Below are 20,151 nucleotides of genomic sequence, written 5' to 3'. Positions count from 1 at the left end.
CAATGTTTTGAAATCGGCCATCACTAAATAAGTCGTTATTTTGTTTTTTTGGCGCACCAAAATATTCTCGTGGCTTTATAAATATTAAAATTGAACCACTGTACTCACATGAACAGATTTAAATATGTTTTTAGTACCTTTATGGATCTTGAGAGAGGAAATGTCATTGCTCCCTATGCAGGCCTCACGAAGCCATTGGATTTTGAACTAAAATATCTTAATTTGTGTTCCGAAGATAAACTAAGGTCTTACGGGTGTGGAACGGCATGTAATAAATGACATAATTTTCATTTTTGGGTGAACTAACCCTTTAATGCCTTATTCTGCATGACCTTATATTCTACATCCCATAATCCTAGCCAATACCAAAACTTAACAGCTACCCTACTAACTATTAATAAGCAGTAATTATGAGTTTATTGAGGCAAAAGTCATAGTTAATAGTTAGTTTATAGTGAGAGTTGACCCTAATCTAAAGTGTGACCAAAACTAAACTAATCTTACCAATTATCTAAGAATAATAGATGCTGTAGAAGTATTGTTGATTAGTTCATGTTAACTAACAAATGTTAGCAAATGAAAGCTTATTGTAGTTTTAAGTACTACCTATGGATGAAAACGTGACATTTGAATAGCAAATTTTTATCCAAACATGATTTATGCCTCTGCAAAAATAAAAATACGTTTCTCAGTATATCTTTGTTCGTGCTCTTGGGTCATATTTATTCCTGAGGCAGAATTTGGTCCCTCGTTCCCGCATGTTGGAGTCAGCATGATTTGTCACTAAGTATTCCCATCTGGCCTCGACATCTACGATGTCCTGATCCGACACTCGTTGCATAATGACTCAAACTGCCCTTGTCCTCCCATTGTGATGTAAGTGGGATTACTAAGACAGCTAGAAGTTAGGGTTTCAAGACCATCTTGTGCTCGACATCAGAAACCACTGAGTGGATCGATACATCAGAAATGAAATACAATGTCTGAAATCCTTAATGTCATACTCCACAATTGTGGTTTTTGTCAAAGGCCACAGTTGACTCTCGGTGTCTTATGAGATTGAATCAAAGAACACTTCAGCAATATTTTAATATAATATGGAGTAACCAACCGAATGACATTTTATCTATCGCAGAGCGACTGCATGATTGGCACTCTCCATGAACAGCGTACAAAATATCTGATTCCCCACCCACTCTAACTTTTTAGCGCAAATGATCACAGAAAAGAGGTACTTAACCTTCAGAAAATGTAAATTATACATTATTTTGCATTTATTTCATATGAGGTTGCAACACCAGGGTCTAAACAGTTTAAAACCAAAATGGTGTGATTTTTTTTTTTTTTTCAATAAACATGCAAAAAGAAAATGTAAAATTATTATACTGTACATTTATACATTTTTATCTAGATAGATAGATAGATAGATAGATAGATAGATAAATAAATGTATAACAATAAAAAAAATCTATCTAAATGTTATTTTAGGTTTTATTTGAGTTTTATTCATATTTTGTATTTATGTATTTAGTTCTCATGTTAATTTTAGTTTGTTTTTTGTAATTTCATTATGTGTTTTTGTCATATTATTAATTTATTTATTATTGCTATTTTTGTTTAATTTATTTTTATTTCAGTTTAGTTTTTATTGATTTTCAGTTAATAATTTTAGTACTTTTTTTGCCAATTTAATCTAATTTGAAACGATATGTATTGTGGAAAGCGCTTTACAAATAAATGTGAATTGAATTTAATTGAAATGTGAATTGAATGCTTGTGCTTAATGATTACAATCATTAAAACGGTTTTCATTTTATGCTGTAGAAATGATCCAAATGGTATCACTGTTCCTGTTTGTTTGTGTGCCGTCATTTGACCCAGTTAAGAGCTAAATTGAGTTTATAATTAGAAATAATTTTTACCCACAACAATATCAATTTGAATAAAATTGGAAATATCAATTCAGTATTTAGCATATCTATGGAATTAATCAATTTAAAAGATAATTGTGACTTTTTATCTCATGATTCTGACTTCCACCCCCCTCACACCTGTGTTTACATCTCTCAAGTCTAACTTTTTTTTTTTTCAGTATAGCAGTTTATATGTCACATTTGCAACTTTATATCATGCAAATTTGAGAAAAAAAGTCAGAATTGCGAGATAAATTTGCAAATACCTTTTTAATTCTTTATTCAGTGATTTCTCGTTGAGGTGAAAGTGTCTCGCAATATTGCCATGACAGAGTGTGAGAGTGAAATATGCCACTGTATAGAATATGCCACTGCTATGTTTACATTACGCCTCCACTGTTGTTTTTCTTTAAAAAAAAAATGAAAACCACTTAATTCAGTTGTATTTGGTCGATTCAATCCCATCCAGCTCATTCAACACGGGCTGCACTCATCATGTGTCGAGAGTAAGTGACGAGATGACTGACAAGACCATGGCGGAGTATTCGTTGCACAACAGAGGCTAAGAGTTTGACAAATGTCTTGTTATCTTGTAGAATGCGCGCTCAGCACCGCCGCTCTCTATTCACAGAGTACACGCGACCGAGAAAGCAAAAGAAAACGCGAGCGTGCATTCAAACTCGAGTTCAATACCCCACGTTTTGAGAGCTGCTCCCTGATGCATGCAAATGTCTCCCAATATGAAAGCTACCTTAGGCTGGGCTGTGTACTTGTAACCATCTATTAGCTCTGTATCATACATAAGGATTAAATAAAATACATTAAAAAGGATTCATTTATTATAATACTTCAAGAAATATAATGAAACTTTTTCATCACAACACATTGGGAACATGATGTTGTGATTTATGTGCAGCACCAATAATGGAACTTGGCTATGTTTACCAAACTCTAAAATCACCTCATATCCTCCCAGTCCCAACGCTAATATAACTGAAAGTCAGAAAGCTGCGGCTTGAACTGACCAACCATAGTTCTCAATATCAGTAGTATTTAAGCAGTGCACTTGATTTAATAAAATAATATCTGGCATAAGACATCAAACCCACAGAGTAAAGACATCGAGTGCACCTTGCTGTTTAGTCTGCAATCCTTTGACAAACCGTCAGGCGACATTGCATGACAAATCCTGCTTAGCAAATTGCTCCATGCAAGGTCAATCCAGTTGCAGTCACCCGAAAGCTTGGTCAGTATCTGCCTAGATGCTTGCACATAAGCGAGACGCCACAGCACCACTCGACTCTCTTCTGAAGCAGTCAGCGCTAATTACTGCAGACATGCCAGACAGATCCTTCCTGTCAAAGTCTTGGTGCCTCAGGACATACAACCTAGACTTTTGTGGGGAAAGGACACACAACTTAGACAGGGGGGAAAAAGAAACGGGTGGACGCACCACACCAAAGTTTCTTGGGAGCTATTTTGCTTTATCCTTGCTTGACCTACACTAGCATTGTGAAGCGAAGGGCTGAATCAGGGTGGGAATTTGAGGTGAAATTGCATTGGTATTCCTAAAGCATGCAGCAGTTTGAGTGGATGCATATTAGATCAACCAAAAAGACCTTCTATGTTTTGACAGTTTTACTTATGGGTGTATTCCCATCTCCCAAATAGTGACAACTTGAAAAAAGGGTCATTGCGCAAGTGGGCTGTCTTAACTACCACTTCAGCTGCCGCTGAAATTGTCTTAATTGTAGTCGCAGAGCTTTGTTCAATAATGCACAAGGAAACTGTCAATCCATGACAAACAAATCAATCACTTCAACGAGGAAATGACTGAGGGTGCGTTTCCATAAATTGATGTAGCCAAACGAATAATGGGTATGGTGGAAAAAACAGGGGGAAATGAAAAGACACTTGTTGTAAATTGTTTTGCGAATTACATTTCAATCAAGTTGTAATGAATAAAACATAAAAGGCTGTGCAGCTAAGGAAGGCAGATAACACATTACAGATTACAGAGAATACAGCGTTTATTCTCTTTGAAATAAGAAATGAAGAGAAACTTTTTACCAAAACTTTAATACAGAATTTTTGCGAAGTAAATGATGATCCTTTTCAATATCTAATGTTCCTTATCCAACAACAAAGAGACTATTTTAGAATTACAGACACAAGGACAATGAGGAGAATATATAATGAAAGTGTACAGTACAATCAGCTTTTGCAGATAAAATGATTAAGATATGTCAAGTTCACAGAGTTGTTATTGTTAAATGAAACTAAAACTATGATTTTTTTATTTTTTTTTTTTTTTGTTACAAAGTGGGAAAAAACTACAGATTACACTTTCACATATTTGTATCCCTGCCCATGGACAGTCGGATCAACAGAGGGTTATTAACAGAACGACTATTGTAAGAGTATGTTTTATTACTATATTGAACTATGTGTACTCTTTAAAGAGGATTATAGTAAAAATGAAACACGTTATTTCCTCCTCCATTTGGCCTAAAACACTGTGTTCATGGTCTTTCAGTTTGAAATGTTGACTACAAACACTGAGGTTTTTCAGATTTTCAGGCAAGGCGTTCTCTCCTTATTTACAATTCTTTGCAGCCTTTATCCACTGCCTACAAAACGCTGGATCATTCATTGGAAACTGAAAGTAACTCACTCCCATTGAACATTTACTCTTTGAATTCTTGCACCTGGGAACAATATAAGTCAACACCATTATGACTAAAAGTTTGCCAAGAAGTATTTCCTACTAAAGCAAGGTGGCAGAGAGTGGTGGAGGGACCCACAAAATCCCGGTAGTCTAATTCACCGCTGGTTCCCTCAAGATTTTCCTACGGGTTTTTTTAATACATGAGTAAAATAAAGTCTGTGGTAAACATAACTTGATGATACTTTGGCGTTTTGTTCTACAACGTAAATTTCACACACCCATACTATCAATGCAAATTTTGAAGTCATTTTTTATTTTTGAAAATGTTTGTTTTTAATAAGTAACTAGATAAGTCAGTTTAGTGTGTCAGTATGTGTAATTTACGTTGTAGAACAAAACATCAAAGTATTATCAAGTTATGTTTACCACAGGCTTTAATTTACTCATAAATTGCAGTAACCCCATTATAAAACCCCATAGGAAAATCTTGCGGGAACCAGGGGCAAATTGGTCTTCTGGGTTTTGATGTCATCTCTGGCTCCATCCAAAGTAGTATACTCTCGAGTAGGTACTTAATTTGAATAAGTAATTACTTCACGACCGCTATGAATGTACGTAGTAGTGTTGTCAAAAGTACCGACTTCGGTACCTATCGGTACTGAAATTTTAAAAACGTGACGCTTTGAGCGCTGTTGAGCGGATTCATAAACATCTCTGATTGGCCGTTGTGTTGACGCGCTCGTCGGATATGCCTGTGATTGGCTACAATGATCAACGCGTGGGAGCATTTGAAAGCACACGGAAGTGTTTGAATTTGAAAGCGTTTTGAAAGTGGGAGCGCGAGCGATTGAAAGCAGGCGTCTAACAGTGGACCGATCCGCGATAGACGCCTGCTTTCAAACGCTCCCGTGTGTATCTGTGTAAGCACTTAGTGAAGAGATTAATTGATGACTATTTACAACGTTTTTACAGCGTTGATCATTGAAGCCTATCACAGACATATCCGATGAGCCGTGAAAACAACGGCCAATCAGAGATGTTTACGAATCCACTCAACAGCGCTCAAAGCGTCATGTTTTTAAAATTTCAGTACCGACTAGATACCGAAGTCGGTACTTTTGACAACACTAGTACGTAGTATGAATATAATTCGGATGCAGTACATCCGCCATGTTGTCATTATCATGTGACCTACTAGCGTCAGTTGTGTTGCTTCAATGCCATTCACAAATACTCTTTACTTGCAAAGACGTTATACATCTGCTACATACTGTGCATGGGGAAGGGGTTTACATGATATCAAAACAAGGGTACCTTGGTGAACCTGAAATAAGATACATGAAGAGTGTAAACAATACTAAATGCTCCAGCAATAGCACAATAATTGGATTCTTTTACAACATCAGGTCTGGGTTATATTTCCCTTTAAAAATCAAAAGGAAAGAATTTATATAACAATATTAATAATAATAAAAAAAAAATAAAATCCATATCATATTTTGCAAGTAAATGAAGCCTTTTTTGCATGGTGACATTATTTTCAATTTTCTACACATGTTTTTTTGTTGTACAAATAAATGAAATTAAAATATCAGGTTACACTTTTATTTCGATGGCCCGTGGCCTCATGGGATAGTAAAGTGCCCATCGTATGCACACTTCAGGATTTTTGCCTACTCCTTTATGAGTATTGTGAATTCGGACTCTCGTACTTCTTTTGTCACATACTGTTTTTCTACTTTATAGTTGGGAGGTATGCGATTTCGATGCCGCCATGTGACTCTGGTTAAGCCTATCCATAGCAGACTGGTGAGAGTGGCCTTATATGGCAACATGTCCAGTGCATTATGGGTGTTGAAGTTTTCCTACCCATTTGGCAAAATGAGAAGACGACAATCTTTTTTTCTGTGTTTTCTCTAATCAGGTCGCACCAATGTGAGAAAAAAAAAATAAAAAAATAGTAATAATAGATGATGCCTTGGTTTGAATTTTAGGGTTAAAGGGGCAGAGAAGGTTTGTATTTGATTTGCTCTTTTCATGGGATTATGATTTGTTTGCTTTGAGACTCAAAATACATATTAGAATCAGACAGAACTAGGGAAAAAAAAGTCACGCATAAATCTTGTTAGGCACTTTACATTTCATGAACGAACCAAACTAAAGCTTGGGATTTTATACAAAGTCTTATTTATCTAAATAATGTAGCTGTTAAAAACACACCATATGTCCATGCTCCCTCTTAATCAGATAATCTATCAGCATTCATTACTGTATTAGAGGCTGTTCTCATGTGGTAGGTAGTAAAAAACAGGATAAAAAATTTTTTAATTCTAACCTGCATTTTTGCATGCTTAAAGGACACGTCAGGAAGGGGGCGCTACTCACAAATTAGATAATTTATCTATACAGTAGCATATAACCTCATAATAATGCATGCAAAAGAGTGAACAAAACAATTAGATATGTCAATTAGACTCAAGTATCTGACGTAATTTTGCTCCTCAAGTGTTTAAAGAATGTTTTGATTTTTTACAAAACAAGATAAAAATAGGCATCTGTCTGGATAATGGCTCTTTTGACTTAAGAGTTCTCAAAATCACAGATAAGATCAGTCAACATCAGATTTTGTTCTCCTCACTCTGCTTTGTTGCGACTCACTAACAAGCAAAACAAGTTGCAGACAGTTCGTCTGCATATACCCAACAACTTCAGTGGCACTATCACGGTCAAATCAATTATTTCCATTCTGTGTTTTCTTCTGTGACAGCGAGGAGTTCCTTTGAGGCATTTTAGATTGTTATAGCAAATGATTTTAACTGTTCTGTACTAGAGAAAAGATGAATGGTGGCATCCAGAGTTTCTCCTTGGAAAGTGTAAGCATATAGTTGATCTAGGATCAGATTAAAGGGGATAAGAGAAGCCTCTTGTATAAAAGGTTATTTTTTGATTATCTGTCTAAAAGGTGAAATATGAAGCTCTCTGTACTTGCAAAGACGTTATACATCTGCTACATACTGTGCATGGGGAAGGGGTTTACATGATATCAAAACAAGGTTACCTTGGTGAACCTGAAATAAGATACATGAAAAGTGTAAACAATACTAAATGCTCCAGCAATAGCACAATAATTGGATTCTTTTACAACATCAGGTCTGGGTTATATTTCCCTTTAAAAATCAAAAGGAAAAAATGTTACATTTATATAACCATATTAATTGAAAAAAAAAAAATCCATATCATATTTTGCAAGTAAATGAAGCCTTTTTTGCATGGTGACATTATTTTCTAGCATTCATACTCTTTCTAGCATTTGAGCACTGTTGAGCAGATTCTTAAACACCTCTGATTGACCATTGTGTTCACATGCTCAACATATATGTCTGTGATGAGCGTTTAAAGCAGGCTTCTATCAGCGGGTCTCTAATATATCCGCTAATAGATGCCTGCTTTCAAATACCGTGTGTATCTGTGTAAGTGCTTGGAGCATCTTTAATGTCTATTTACAACATGTTTTTGAAGCGCTGATCTTTGAAGCCAATCACAGACATATCTGTTGAGCACATGAACTCAATGGCCAATCAGAAGTGTTTAAGAATCCATTCAACAGTGCTCAAAATGCTAGGGGGAAATGCTGGTATAGTCACGTTTTTTAAATTTCAGTACCGACTTGGTACCGAAGTCACTACCTTTGACAACCCTACTCCTTTAGACATTCTGTTGATTACAAGTAACATTGCAACTAAAGGCTGATTTATACTTCTGCGTCGGACCGACGCCACAGCCTCTGTGCCGTGGTCTAGTTTTCATTTATACTTCTGCGTCGTTGTCCGCGTCAATGTCCATGGAGACCGCTAGAGGGCAGTGTCTGCAGTCATGTTGAGTATCAAGGCAAAAGCTGAAGAAGCAGCAGCTTGTCATGTACGTTGTCAGAGAAGCTTACAAATAGAAGCGGCAAATCGGTAACGACTTTTGTTGCACTTTGATTGCATGTGTCCCCTGAAACAGAGCGTTTTTCATTCCTATGGAAGTTGAAAACACTCGTTCTTCTCCTATTGCTCCGCGAAAGTTTTTTGACTCGAGGGATGTGTTCTAGCAGACCAATCACAGCTTGCGGTCCGCGTAGAATTGTTGCATTGTTACATTTTTGAAGAGGTGCACATCAGGCTACGTTGTAGGCTGCGAGTGGTACAAAAGCCTACGCCGTACACTCAATGCAGAAGTATAAATCAGCCATAACTCTCAGAGTATTAGTTAAAGGGTTAGTTCAGCCAAAAATGAAAATAATGTCATTTATTACTCACCCTCATGTCCTTCTACACCCGTAAGACCTTCATTAATATTCGGAACACAAATTAAAATAATTTTGTTAAAATCCGATGATAGCCTCTATAGCCAGCAATGACATTTACTCTGTCAAGATCCATTAATGTACTAAAAACATGTAAAACCAAACTGCTGAAATCACGTGACTTTGGCGCTCCGAACCGCTGATTCAACACAAAAGATTCATAACGCTCCAAAGCTTCATGAAGCAGTGTTTTGAAATCGGCCATCACTATATAAGTTGTTATTTTGGGTTTTTTTGGCGCACCAAAAATATTCTCGTCACTTTATAATATTAATATTGAACCACTGTACTCACATGAACTGATTTAAATATGTTTTTAGTACCTTTATGGATCTTGAGAGAGGAAATGTCATTGCTCCCTATGCAGGCCTCATCGGATTTCAACAAAAATATCTTAATTTGCGTTCCGAAGATTAACGAAGGTCTTACGGGTGTGGAACGGCATGAAGGTGAGTAATTAATGACAGAATTTTTATTATTGGGTGAACTAACCTTTTAAAGCTGCAGTCCACGATTTTTGGCCCTCTAGCGTTTAATAAACAGAACTGCATGCATCTTGCAGAAGAACATTGTAGCCGGAGCTACTTTTCTCCGTGTATGTCTATGGCGAGTCACGCAGTTACTGTGATACTCTGTGGCAGGTATTACCAGTCCGGTCTGAAATAGTCTGTATATAAACACTTATAATAAGTGTACCATAAGGATTCAGGGTAAGGCAAAATCACGGTTTGGAAAATGGATTCATGTTGTACATTCTCATTATATAAATTTTGTACATTTTGAACACAAAGAAAGTTGCGGACAGCAGCTTTAAGTATTAGTAGACTATTAGGGGTAGGTTAGTAGAATAAGAGGTTAGGATAAGTAGAGTAAGTTGACATGTACTTGCAAAGTTACTTCCGTCAGTAGAATGTCTGTTGGTGGACCATTACATTAAGTCCACACTAGTGTGTTTTAGCTTAACATGGCATTTTATAAAGAAAACGATCTCCATCCATACTGCTGTTTCCACTGCGTTTCAGACTACATGATTGAAAATGCATGTCACATGACCATTCATGCACACTGGACATGTGTGTACAAGTGTAAACAGTTACCGATTGCTCTAATAATAGATTTCTCTTGGGCATGTAGACAGATGCAGTATTATAAAATGCAGAGTTTAGTTGCACAATGGCTGCTAAAAAGGACAACAAAGTCTTTAGGTTATTGTTTACACGGTTGTTGAGGCTGGTCTGTTATTGTCGTGTTCCGGTAGAGTAACGTTTATATGATAGGGGCTTGATGAATCAGGGAAGGATATGCAATGGTCCAGAAGACCCAATCAGAGAGAAAATGTGGCAGCCATGCCTTTGTTTTCAAAAGACTCCATTTTGGTCGGTCTACACTGAAATGCAACCCTGGAGTTTTCAAACTAAAATGAGGTCAGCCAAAAGTCTCCATGTTCGATGGTCGAAAACTCCAGAGTGGTGTGGAGGCTGGGCGTAACCGTTGCAAAAGTTATACGTTTTAAAGGGCACCTATTATGCCCCTTTTTACAAGATGTAATATTGGTCTTGGGTGTCCCCAGAATGTATTTGTTAAGTTTCAGCACAAAATACCCCACAGTTAATTTATTATAACCATTTGAAAATGTCATTTTTGGGGCCTGTTTTAAAAAGAGCTGTTTTGGTGTGTACCACCTTAAATATAAATGAGCTGCATATCCCCGCCTTGCCTTTGGATGAGGGCGTAACTTGCATACCTATGGCAATAAACAGTCGGTAGAAGCAGAATGGCTGAGAGTGAGAGACCCGCTGTTTTGAATGGCATTCAGCCGTAACGTTACATGTTTGAACCGGAATCAGACCCAGATGATGAAGAGACTCCGGCAGAAGAAACACAATTGAGAATGGAGCAGGACGTCTCTGAATGGTTATTTGATACATTTATGTACTTATAGAGTTTTAATCGCGTCCCCTTTGCAATTATGGGTGTGCAACACACACACACACACTGTGATAACGTTCGCGCAATTTTTTGAAACTACAAACACAAATACTGTGATAACGTTTGCTAAGTAAACATACACAATTTTTTATACAATATCTTTAAAAAAAATATATATATACGTGTGGATACACACTATACAAACAAGGTTACACAGACATTTTACGACGACGACAACAACTTTAGACGCATTTGTTATTGAATTGTCTGACATCGACTGAAATGACTATTTGCTCAAAAAACATTAAATACACTTACTTCTTCTGGAGGTGACGTTGGATCGCGAACAGTAGGCAACGATCCACACTTGAGGATTAACTTTGAAGCAAGACCTGCTTTGAATTGACCCTCGTTCTCAAAACAGTCAGTCAAAAAATGATTCGCGCAAACATAAACGTATTTTGGAATTTTGAGTGGCGCCTTTCCTTCGTAAATAAAATCCATCCACTGCGTTTTCAGTGGCTCTGATGTCGGAAGTAAGTGAAAACTATTATGTTCATTATTACATCCCACAACAGAACACTTATGTTTCTTAGGAGACATTACCGGCTGTCGTTGAAACAATGGAGGATGGTTGACAGATCACCGAGGGCGGGGTCTATGCCAAAACCAGATTGTCAATCAAATCACGTGGGTGGGGCTTAGCGCAATTCTACGTCACAGTGAGAGCAATCTTAGAACAGGGCGTTCTGAGACAGTGCTTATGAATTATTGAGATTGTAAAAAAAACACTGGGTGGATTTTTCTCATTCTAGGGTGGTTTTGCTCAGACACTGCCAACACACATTTATGGTCAAACACCATGTAAAAGTGAATTTTGCATAATAGGTGCCCTTTAAAATGAAACGCACTAGTGTAAACAAAGCTTAAAGTATTAGTTCACTTCTGAATGAAAATTTCCTGAAAATGTACTAACCTCCATGTCATCCAAGATGTTCATGTCTTTCTTTCTTCAGTCGAAAAGAAATTAAGGATTTTGAGGAAAACATTCCAGGATTTTTCTCCATATAGTGGACTTCACTGGGGTTTACCGGGTCGAAGGTTCAAATGTCAGTTTCAGTACAGCTTCAAAGGGCTCTATATGATCCCAGACAAGAAATAAGGGTCTTATCTAGTGAAATGATCAGTCATTTTCTAAAAAATAAAAAAAAAGTATATACATTTTAATTTAAGCACAAATGCTCGTCTTACACTAGCTCTGCGATCCGCACTCATGATGTAATCACATTACAAAGGTCATGTGTGATGTAGACGGAAGTACCGATCCAGTGTCTATAAAGCGAACATGCAAAGATTAAAGGGATAGTTCACCCAAAAATGAAAATTTGATGTTTATCTGTTTACCCCCAGAGCATCCAAGATGTAGGTGTCTTTGTTTCTTCAGTAGAACACAAATGATGATTTTTAACTGCAACCGCTGCCGTCTGTCAGTGGTATAATGCAAGTCAGCGGGAACTTGGACTATAAGAGTAAATAAAACACGACAGACAAATCTGATCGCGCTCTGACAGCGGCAGTGATGTCTCGCGCATATACTTCAATGAGAGCGAGACATCACTGCCGCTCTCAGAGCGCGATCAGACCAAACAAATCGAGTGATGAATGCCGTTGGACATAGTGGTATATTAGAGGTAAAAAATGATATAAATACTGTTCAGTTTCTCGCACAAACCGATCGTTTCGTGTCTAAGGACATCAATGTGTCGTCACGAGCCGCAGGGTTTAATTTGGATTTGTCTGTCGTGTTTTATTTACTCTTATAGTCCAAGTTCCCGCTGACTTGCATTATACCACTGACAGACGGCAGCGGTTGGAGTTAAAAATCATCAATTATGTTCTACTGAAGAAACAAAGACACCTACATCTTGGATGCGCTGGGGGTAAGCAGATAAACATCAAATTTTCATTTTTGGGTGAACTATCCCTTTAAGGCAAATCCCCTTTACAAAAAAAAAAAAAAAAGGTAAATCAATGATATCAGGTGATTTTAAAGTTGGAGGAGAAAATTAGATGAAGTTTTTCGCCCTACCGCGTGACCTTATGCATGGCGCATCGCAGAGCAGTGCAAGACAAGCATTTGTGGTTAAAAAGTATATAAATGTTTATTTAAAAAAAAAAAAAAAAAAAAAAAAAGACCAATCGTTTCACTAGATAAGATCTTTATTCCTCATCTGAGATTGTGTAGAGCTCTTTAAAGCTGCATTAAAACGGCAATTTGGACCTTCCACCCGGTGAACCCCACTGAAGTCCACTACGAATCCTGCAATGTTTTCCTCAAAAACATTTTTGACTAAAAAAAAGAAAGACATAAACATCTTGGATGACATGGGGGTGAGTAAACTGTGAGGAAATTTTCATTCAGAAGTGAACTAATCCTGTAGATATTAAGCAGACAGTCGCTACTAATTCTCTAATGAGAGTCGACATAGGCGAAACGTTACATATTGTCAGCAGAATGTTTAAAGTGGACCATCAGTATAGTGTTACCAAATATTATATAATATAAATACTTTCTTTATACATTGCTGTGCTGTGCTTTGCTCCGTCTCATGGACACGACTGAAAAGAGATGAAGATTAGTTATCAAAACACACATCTGCTCCTTGGAAACTTGTGGTAGTGTACACTAAACAGCATACTAATGAACCCTAGACAGTTTTCAAGCCATCTTGTAAAATTTAATAACTAACATGGATATATAACACAATAATTTGTTTCCACTGGACAATAACAAGGTTAAATACTCATTTTAAATCAATTAGCTCAATTAAAATATCATTTGCAGAGACAAATACACCGACAAACACCAACAGTGAGTGTCGATCTTAATTTACATTAACAGTGGACGCATGAAGCTCAGGAAACCTGTTATGAGAACATGTTCAGATCATATTTCACTCGATAATCAAAACTAATAAATAAGGAAATACTTTTAGCTTTTCAAAAACACAGCCTGTTTTATGACCACAAAGACATTTGCATGGCAACTAAGCATATTTATCATTACCATCATGCAAAGAATTCCCTCATCACTGTGGAAAATAAATAAATAAATAAATAAATAAATAAAATAAAAATGCTGAATCTTTAATTGATGCTGTATTATAATAATGTGAATCTAATGAGAATCACCATAGAGACAAAAAAATACCTCAAAAGTAAACATTACAATGCATTATGATAATGAGAACTCAGGGGAAAATGTGATTGTCATTAAAATGATGCCACAGAGTTTTTTTAGTTATGTGATTATTATTATTATATATTATTATGGTTCTTTTATTTTAATTATGGTTTTATTTTATTTTATTTTATTTTATTTTATTTTATTTTATTTTATTTCATTTTATTTTATTTTATTTTATTTTATCATTTATTATTTTTTTAATTGAAATGTTACCTGTATATGTTATGAAGGGCAAAAGCATTATTTAAACATACTGATAAAATAACCGATATTGATACTGTAAAAATAACTGTAAAAATAAATAAATAACAGCCACTTGTTGTGCAGTACTTGGCTCAGTGTAGTTCTTCTCTTTCTAATGCCTCAACTTGGGAATTATTATATTGTGAAAACTGCATCTCAGTTGTCTCTGTTCTGCCAAATGCTTGTATATGAAACTCCACTGTTCCCCACGAGTTCCCCCTGCTCTTGATAATTGCTCTGTGAAAACGTTTATGAATCTATCACGTTGCAAGGTTGGCCATGTCGTTCTAGATTGACGCGTTGAAATGAGATCACTCAGAGTTAATTAGCGGCTTGGCAGAAGAAGTAAGCATAAGAGTCCACAAGAGACTGTGGAATAGAAAACAGCAAACCAATGAAACAACTTGCTTGAAATGCCAACTCCTCAGCTCTGCTTTGTTTTAGATTGTCTACAAGCTCAAAACCTGATATCTGACATTACTAATGCCAGCAAACGGAAGTTGTGATAGTAGTCTCTTCGCTTTTGTGATGTTATATTCAAGTAAAACAGCTTCTAACAAGAAAAATGTAGGACTGGACTTGATTATGTTCACGGGTAATTGATTGGATGGTTGTGGTTTGCTATTAGTCAATCTCATGTGAGTGACAGGTTGCCCCGCCCTCACGCCAGTACACACGTCATCAGAGATAAGAAGAGATGTTGCACTAAAATAAAATTGCTATTCATGTTTCATTTATTTTTATTTCAGTTTTAGTTTAATAATTTCCAGTTAATCATTTTAGTGTTTCAACTTATTCCAGTTTATTGCCAAGGCAACATTTCTCATTTCTATTTAGTTTTTAATTTAAACTAATATTTTATTTTATTTTATTTAAAATATTGTTTAATTTCATGTCATTATTTTATTTTATTTTATTTGTTTTTGTTTGTTTTGTTTTAGCCTTATTTCAGTTACAGAAATATTCAAGTTTTAGTTCTTTTTTTCTAGTTTTAGTCCATTTTAGTTTATTTATTTCCAGTTAATAATTTAAGTAATTTTAATTTCTGTTTAGTTTTTAATTTAAACAAATATTGTATTTTATTTCCACTAACATAACTATTTTAGTTTTAGTTAACAATAATAACCCTGTTTCATGGTGATTTTAAAACATTCTCTTATCGGCATCTTTTGTGGAGGGTACCATTTCCTCTTCTGTCATAAGAAAAACTACCTCTGTGCCAAACTGATTTCGCTTTCACCTCTGCGCCACTTGTTTTGATTGTAAATTGGTGCATCTCAAAAGGATATGATTGCACTTGGATTTCATCTGGAGATGTGAAAGCACGCCCTCGTGTGTAAACCTATCATAAAGGGCAATTTCCACCAGAAGGGACAGGGATAAAAAGGAGCAGGGGTCAGACGTATTGCAGCGTGTGGCGGCAAGAGAGCACTGCTCAAAGAATACTTGCTTTAAGATACTTTGAGTGGACTTGCTGCGTAGGCCACATAAATCTAGTGCTGACAACCACAGTAAAAGTCATTACTCACGCACTGTCACGGCACCAGACCTGCTTCAGCCTCACATCAGCCGTACGAACCCTCTTCTGTCACTCTGTTGTGCTTTATGCAGCAGCGTCGCTCGCTTAGGCTCATTCATCTAATGGAAGCAATGAAAATGGGGGAGGCAAATTGATGTGGTCCATTTAAGGCCTCGATTCAAGCCAGCGCCATTGCTTTTAATAAATAGGAGAGTATTGATATATTTCTATCTCCCCGTGAGAGCAGAGGGCAGAGGATTCCCGTTATTGGTGGAGGGTTTTATTTATTTATTTATTTATTTATTATAAAGGCTCTGATGTATGTTAGGTGCACATATGAGTAGATATTGGATTAGGAATCATCTAAATAATTCAGTGCAAAATCAATTGAAATTATTAAAATGTACAATTTATTTCCAAAAGAGATGAGCACTGATATTAAACTGATGGTAAACACAGAAGCTCTACCACACACTTATAGAAACAAAACATTTTTCAGCAGTATTGTTTCATATATGTAGCAGCGAGCCAACTGAATATTCTATATAAATACAACAACTGACAACAAATATAAAAGTTTCAGTGGTTGGATATTGACTTGATGTCCTTTCTAAAAAGAATGCGCATGATCTTAAAAAATCCAATATAACTGATAAAGATTCACATCTGGTTATGTTTTATCCACTAAGCGAGCACATCAATGATTTTTATCCAATGTGACTTCACGGAGTATATCAGTGATGACACAAAATACATGTATAACAGACACAAACAAATCATGCCTGATGCGTACATTTTTAAACTTATCAGTCAGAATTGCTTCTGAAAGACACCAGAATTACCTTTGATAAAAAAAAAAAAAGCTTATTCCTCTGATATTTAGCCAAATTGACACTCTTTCTCCTGGAAGCAAGACCGAGCTGATGCTCACATCAATGATGACAGGCCCTTGTTGCATGGGCAGCATAGTGTGAATGAACAGATGCTGCAATGTTACTAAAAACAGAAGAAAAAAAAAAAAAAAAATCACATGGTTACATTCCAAAATATGAAAGCAGTCTCTTGAAAGTAATCCACTGACATTCACAAGATAGAAATCACCACAGAAGATATAGAGATTATTTCTTAGACATAGATTAAATTTACCCCCAATTTCACAGACAAGGCTTAAGCTATCCTAAAATTCATGTTTGAGCTGTTTTATCTGAAAGCAGCTTGCTCTGACCTATCTTCAAATATGTCATTGCCATTGTTTTCTCAAGACGCACACCAGTAATGTTTTTTTTTTTTTTTTTTTTAGTGTACATTTATAAAAGCTACTTAAATATCCTAATTGAACTAAGGCCTAATCCTGGTTTAGCCTAAGCCCTGTCTGTGAAACCGGGCCTTAGTGTTTGACAGTAGAACTAAATGGCAATCTAAACATTTTTATTTATTAGATGTGATGAGACAAAAAGGCACAAAGTAATAGCAAGAAAACGTGTCATTTTGTTGAGGTGCTCCACATGCAATGACAACGTCTAGGTTACTATTTTAACCCCCATTCCCTGAAGGGGGTCTCTCTTGGGAGCCCAATCACCTCCAAGTGGTACAAAACGAGCCAATTGGAATTGGCCAGTGAAATTTACATGCCAGGCCACACCCATGGCATCCAGGTATTAATAGGACTGGCATACTCACTTCCACTCATATTTTGCTGAGGAGCCGAGATAGGTACCCAGCCGTTCAGCGGTGATTCAGGGCTATGGCAAGGGAATGTAACGTCTCCGTTCCCTCCTTCAGAGAACGGAGGTTACAATAGTAACCTAGGCGTTCCCATTCAATCAGTCACGTTTGACGTTACGTCGATACTGACGTAATGGGGTCCAATGGAAAACACCATAGCAACTGAGCCACGTTACGAGTGTTAGGGAAGCAGATGCTGGCAAGCCGTAGTGTACCCAATACAGGTGCAACCACAGAGTCGTAACCATCCAGCACCCGGAGTAAGCCCGAAAAGTCATCCATACCAGGGGGATGGAGCGGACAGGGTGTTATTCAGGGGATGGTCGAAGCTGCTGTTCCTACCCCTGGGGAAGAGTGCTTCGGGACTCAATTCCCACGTTTTTCAGCCATGACCAAACACCAGGAAAGCGTTCCCAGTCCAAAGGAGGGGAAAGCCATGAAGACCAAACCCTGCTCGAAGGGAGGTGATGTGTGGAAGACACATATCGACTGACCCGAGGGGCAGTAACACATATGGAAGACCCCTGATGTAGGTCCTACTTCCAGGGAGGAACTCTATCGCTCAGAGACAGGGCAGAGCAGGGAAAGACACGGGTTTACCATCAGGGAAACCGTACCGTGGACAGACACATATGGGATTACCTGAGGGGAATCACATCATATGGGCATCTAGCCCAGTACAAGGGCTGACCAACCGGGTATGCACACGAGTATTGGACATGGCGTCGGACGCCTCCGCTGTGTCTGACTGCCACAGGATGCAGGAGGAACTCCACAGGGTTCACCGTGTGGGGAACTTAACTGAGGAGGAGGAGAAGTGCTCGCATTCCCTCGTCTGAGGGAAATGGCACAAGCAAGCGAAAACCCATGGCTATCTATGTGTAGATAGCACACGGGAGGACACCAGGTCCACTCGGAGATTATAAAATATTGCAAATGTGTTTGGTGTCACCCAGCCTGCAGCTCTGCTGAAGTCTGCTACAGAGGAGCTATGCACCAGCGCCTAGGAGGAAGCAACACCCCGAGTGGAGTGAGCTTGCAACCTGAGGGGGCACGGCTCGACTTGGGACTGGTACGCCAAGGCGATGGCATCCACTATCCAGTGGGCTAACCTCTGTTTGGAGACAGCCTTTCCCTTTTGCTGACCTCCAAAGCAAACAAAGAGCTGCTCAGAGCTTCTGAAGCTCTGTCTGTGGTCCACGTAAACTCACAGGGCACGAACGGGACACAGCATTGCTAGGGATGGGTCTGCCTCCTCCAGGGGCAGCACTTGCAAGTTCACCACCTGGTCCTGGAAGGGAGTGGTGGGAACTTTGGGAACATATCCAAGCCGGGGTCTCAGGATAATGTGAGAGGAAGCCGAATTCTGGGCACGATTCGCTGACCGAAAATGCTTGCAGGTCCCCAACCCTCTTAAAGGAAGTGAGCGCGGTCAGGAGCACTGTCTTTAACGACAGATGTTTCAGCTTGACTGACTCAAGGGGCTCGAAGGGAGCTCTCTGTAGACCCGCCAGAGCGACAGAGAGGTCCCAAGAGGGAATGAGGTGAGGCCTAGAAGGGTTTAACTCCCTCGAGTCTGAGGTATCGCCGGCGATACCACCTCGGTTTTTTCCTTACCAGTGTGAAAGGGACTCAAAATACTCCATCAATGTTGCACATACAATTAAGAGTTATACACCATTTTAATCTGTGGAATATCTTCTTTTTTGTGTGTACACTCAGAGTACACTCAAACAAAAGGTTGTGCTTTTTGCGAAATAAAGAAAATTATTTCTGGTTTTGCTGATTGTGCAATATAAATTGGGGGGTGGGGGGGGCAGTGCACAAGCAATTAATGTCTATTGTGGTTTAGTGATCCAAATATTAAGAAAAAATATATTATGAAAAAAATGTTCCCCTCAAGGTATCCTTTGTACGTCTAGAGGAAAGCTTTAGATATACCCAGTCTGACACCCATAAATTGTTAAGTGGTTGTAAAGATACAATTTCCCAGAGCGTGCCAAGTCTGAGTGATTGTTTATGTGCGGTACATGTGTAATGCATGCGGTCTATGTGCTCGGTCTATGATAAAAGTGCAATACTGATGCTGCTTGTCTCTTTAAATGTTTCCTCCACTTCCTTTTCCTTCTCTCAGCTCCCTACAGAAGAACAGATGTTCATTTAGGCTTTGGCCGATACCTTCCACGCAAGACCCATACATCTGCTTGCTCCGTTCCGGGGGTTCATAATTACTCCAGAAGCGAGTTGTGTTTTGGAACATAGAGCATCAACAATGCATCATATGTTTGTTTTCTTTCTCATGAAAACGCAAAAGCATGTACGGCGCCGTACCATTTCCGATGCTGGAAACGGCTCCTGGGATGTTCTGTTTCGTTGCAGATAATGAATGTGCTTCAATGACTGGTGTTTCCAAGAAGATTTAAATCCCATCTCAACCATTTTTTTTGCCCTTTGCTGTTGAGGATGTTGTGGATATTAATCATAGTTCAGGCTACAGTGTCATTTCTTTTCCATTTGAATATGCACATTACAGCATGCCTTTCTTTTTTTGGTACTGCA

The sequence above is a fragment of the Megalobrama amblycephala genome, linkage group LG7 (genome assembly GCF_018812025.1).
Source record: "Megalobrama amblycephala isolate DHTTF-2021 linkage group LG7, ASM1881202v1, whole genome shotgun sequence".
Lineage (NCBI taxonomy): Eukaryota > Metazoa > Chordata > Actinopteri > Cypriniformes > Xenocyprididae > Megalobrama > Megalobrama amblycephala.
The sequence above is the reverse complement of the archived record's forward strand: the minus strand, read 5'-3'. Positions refer to the sequence as shown.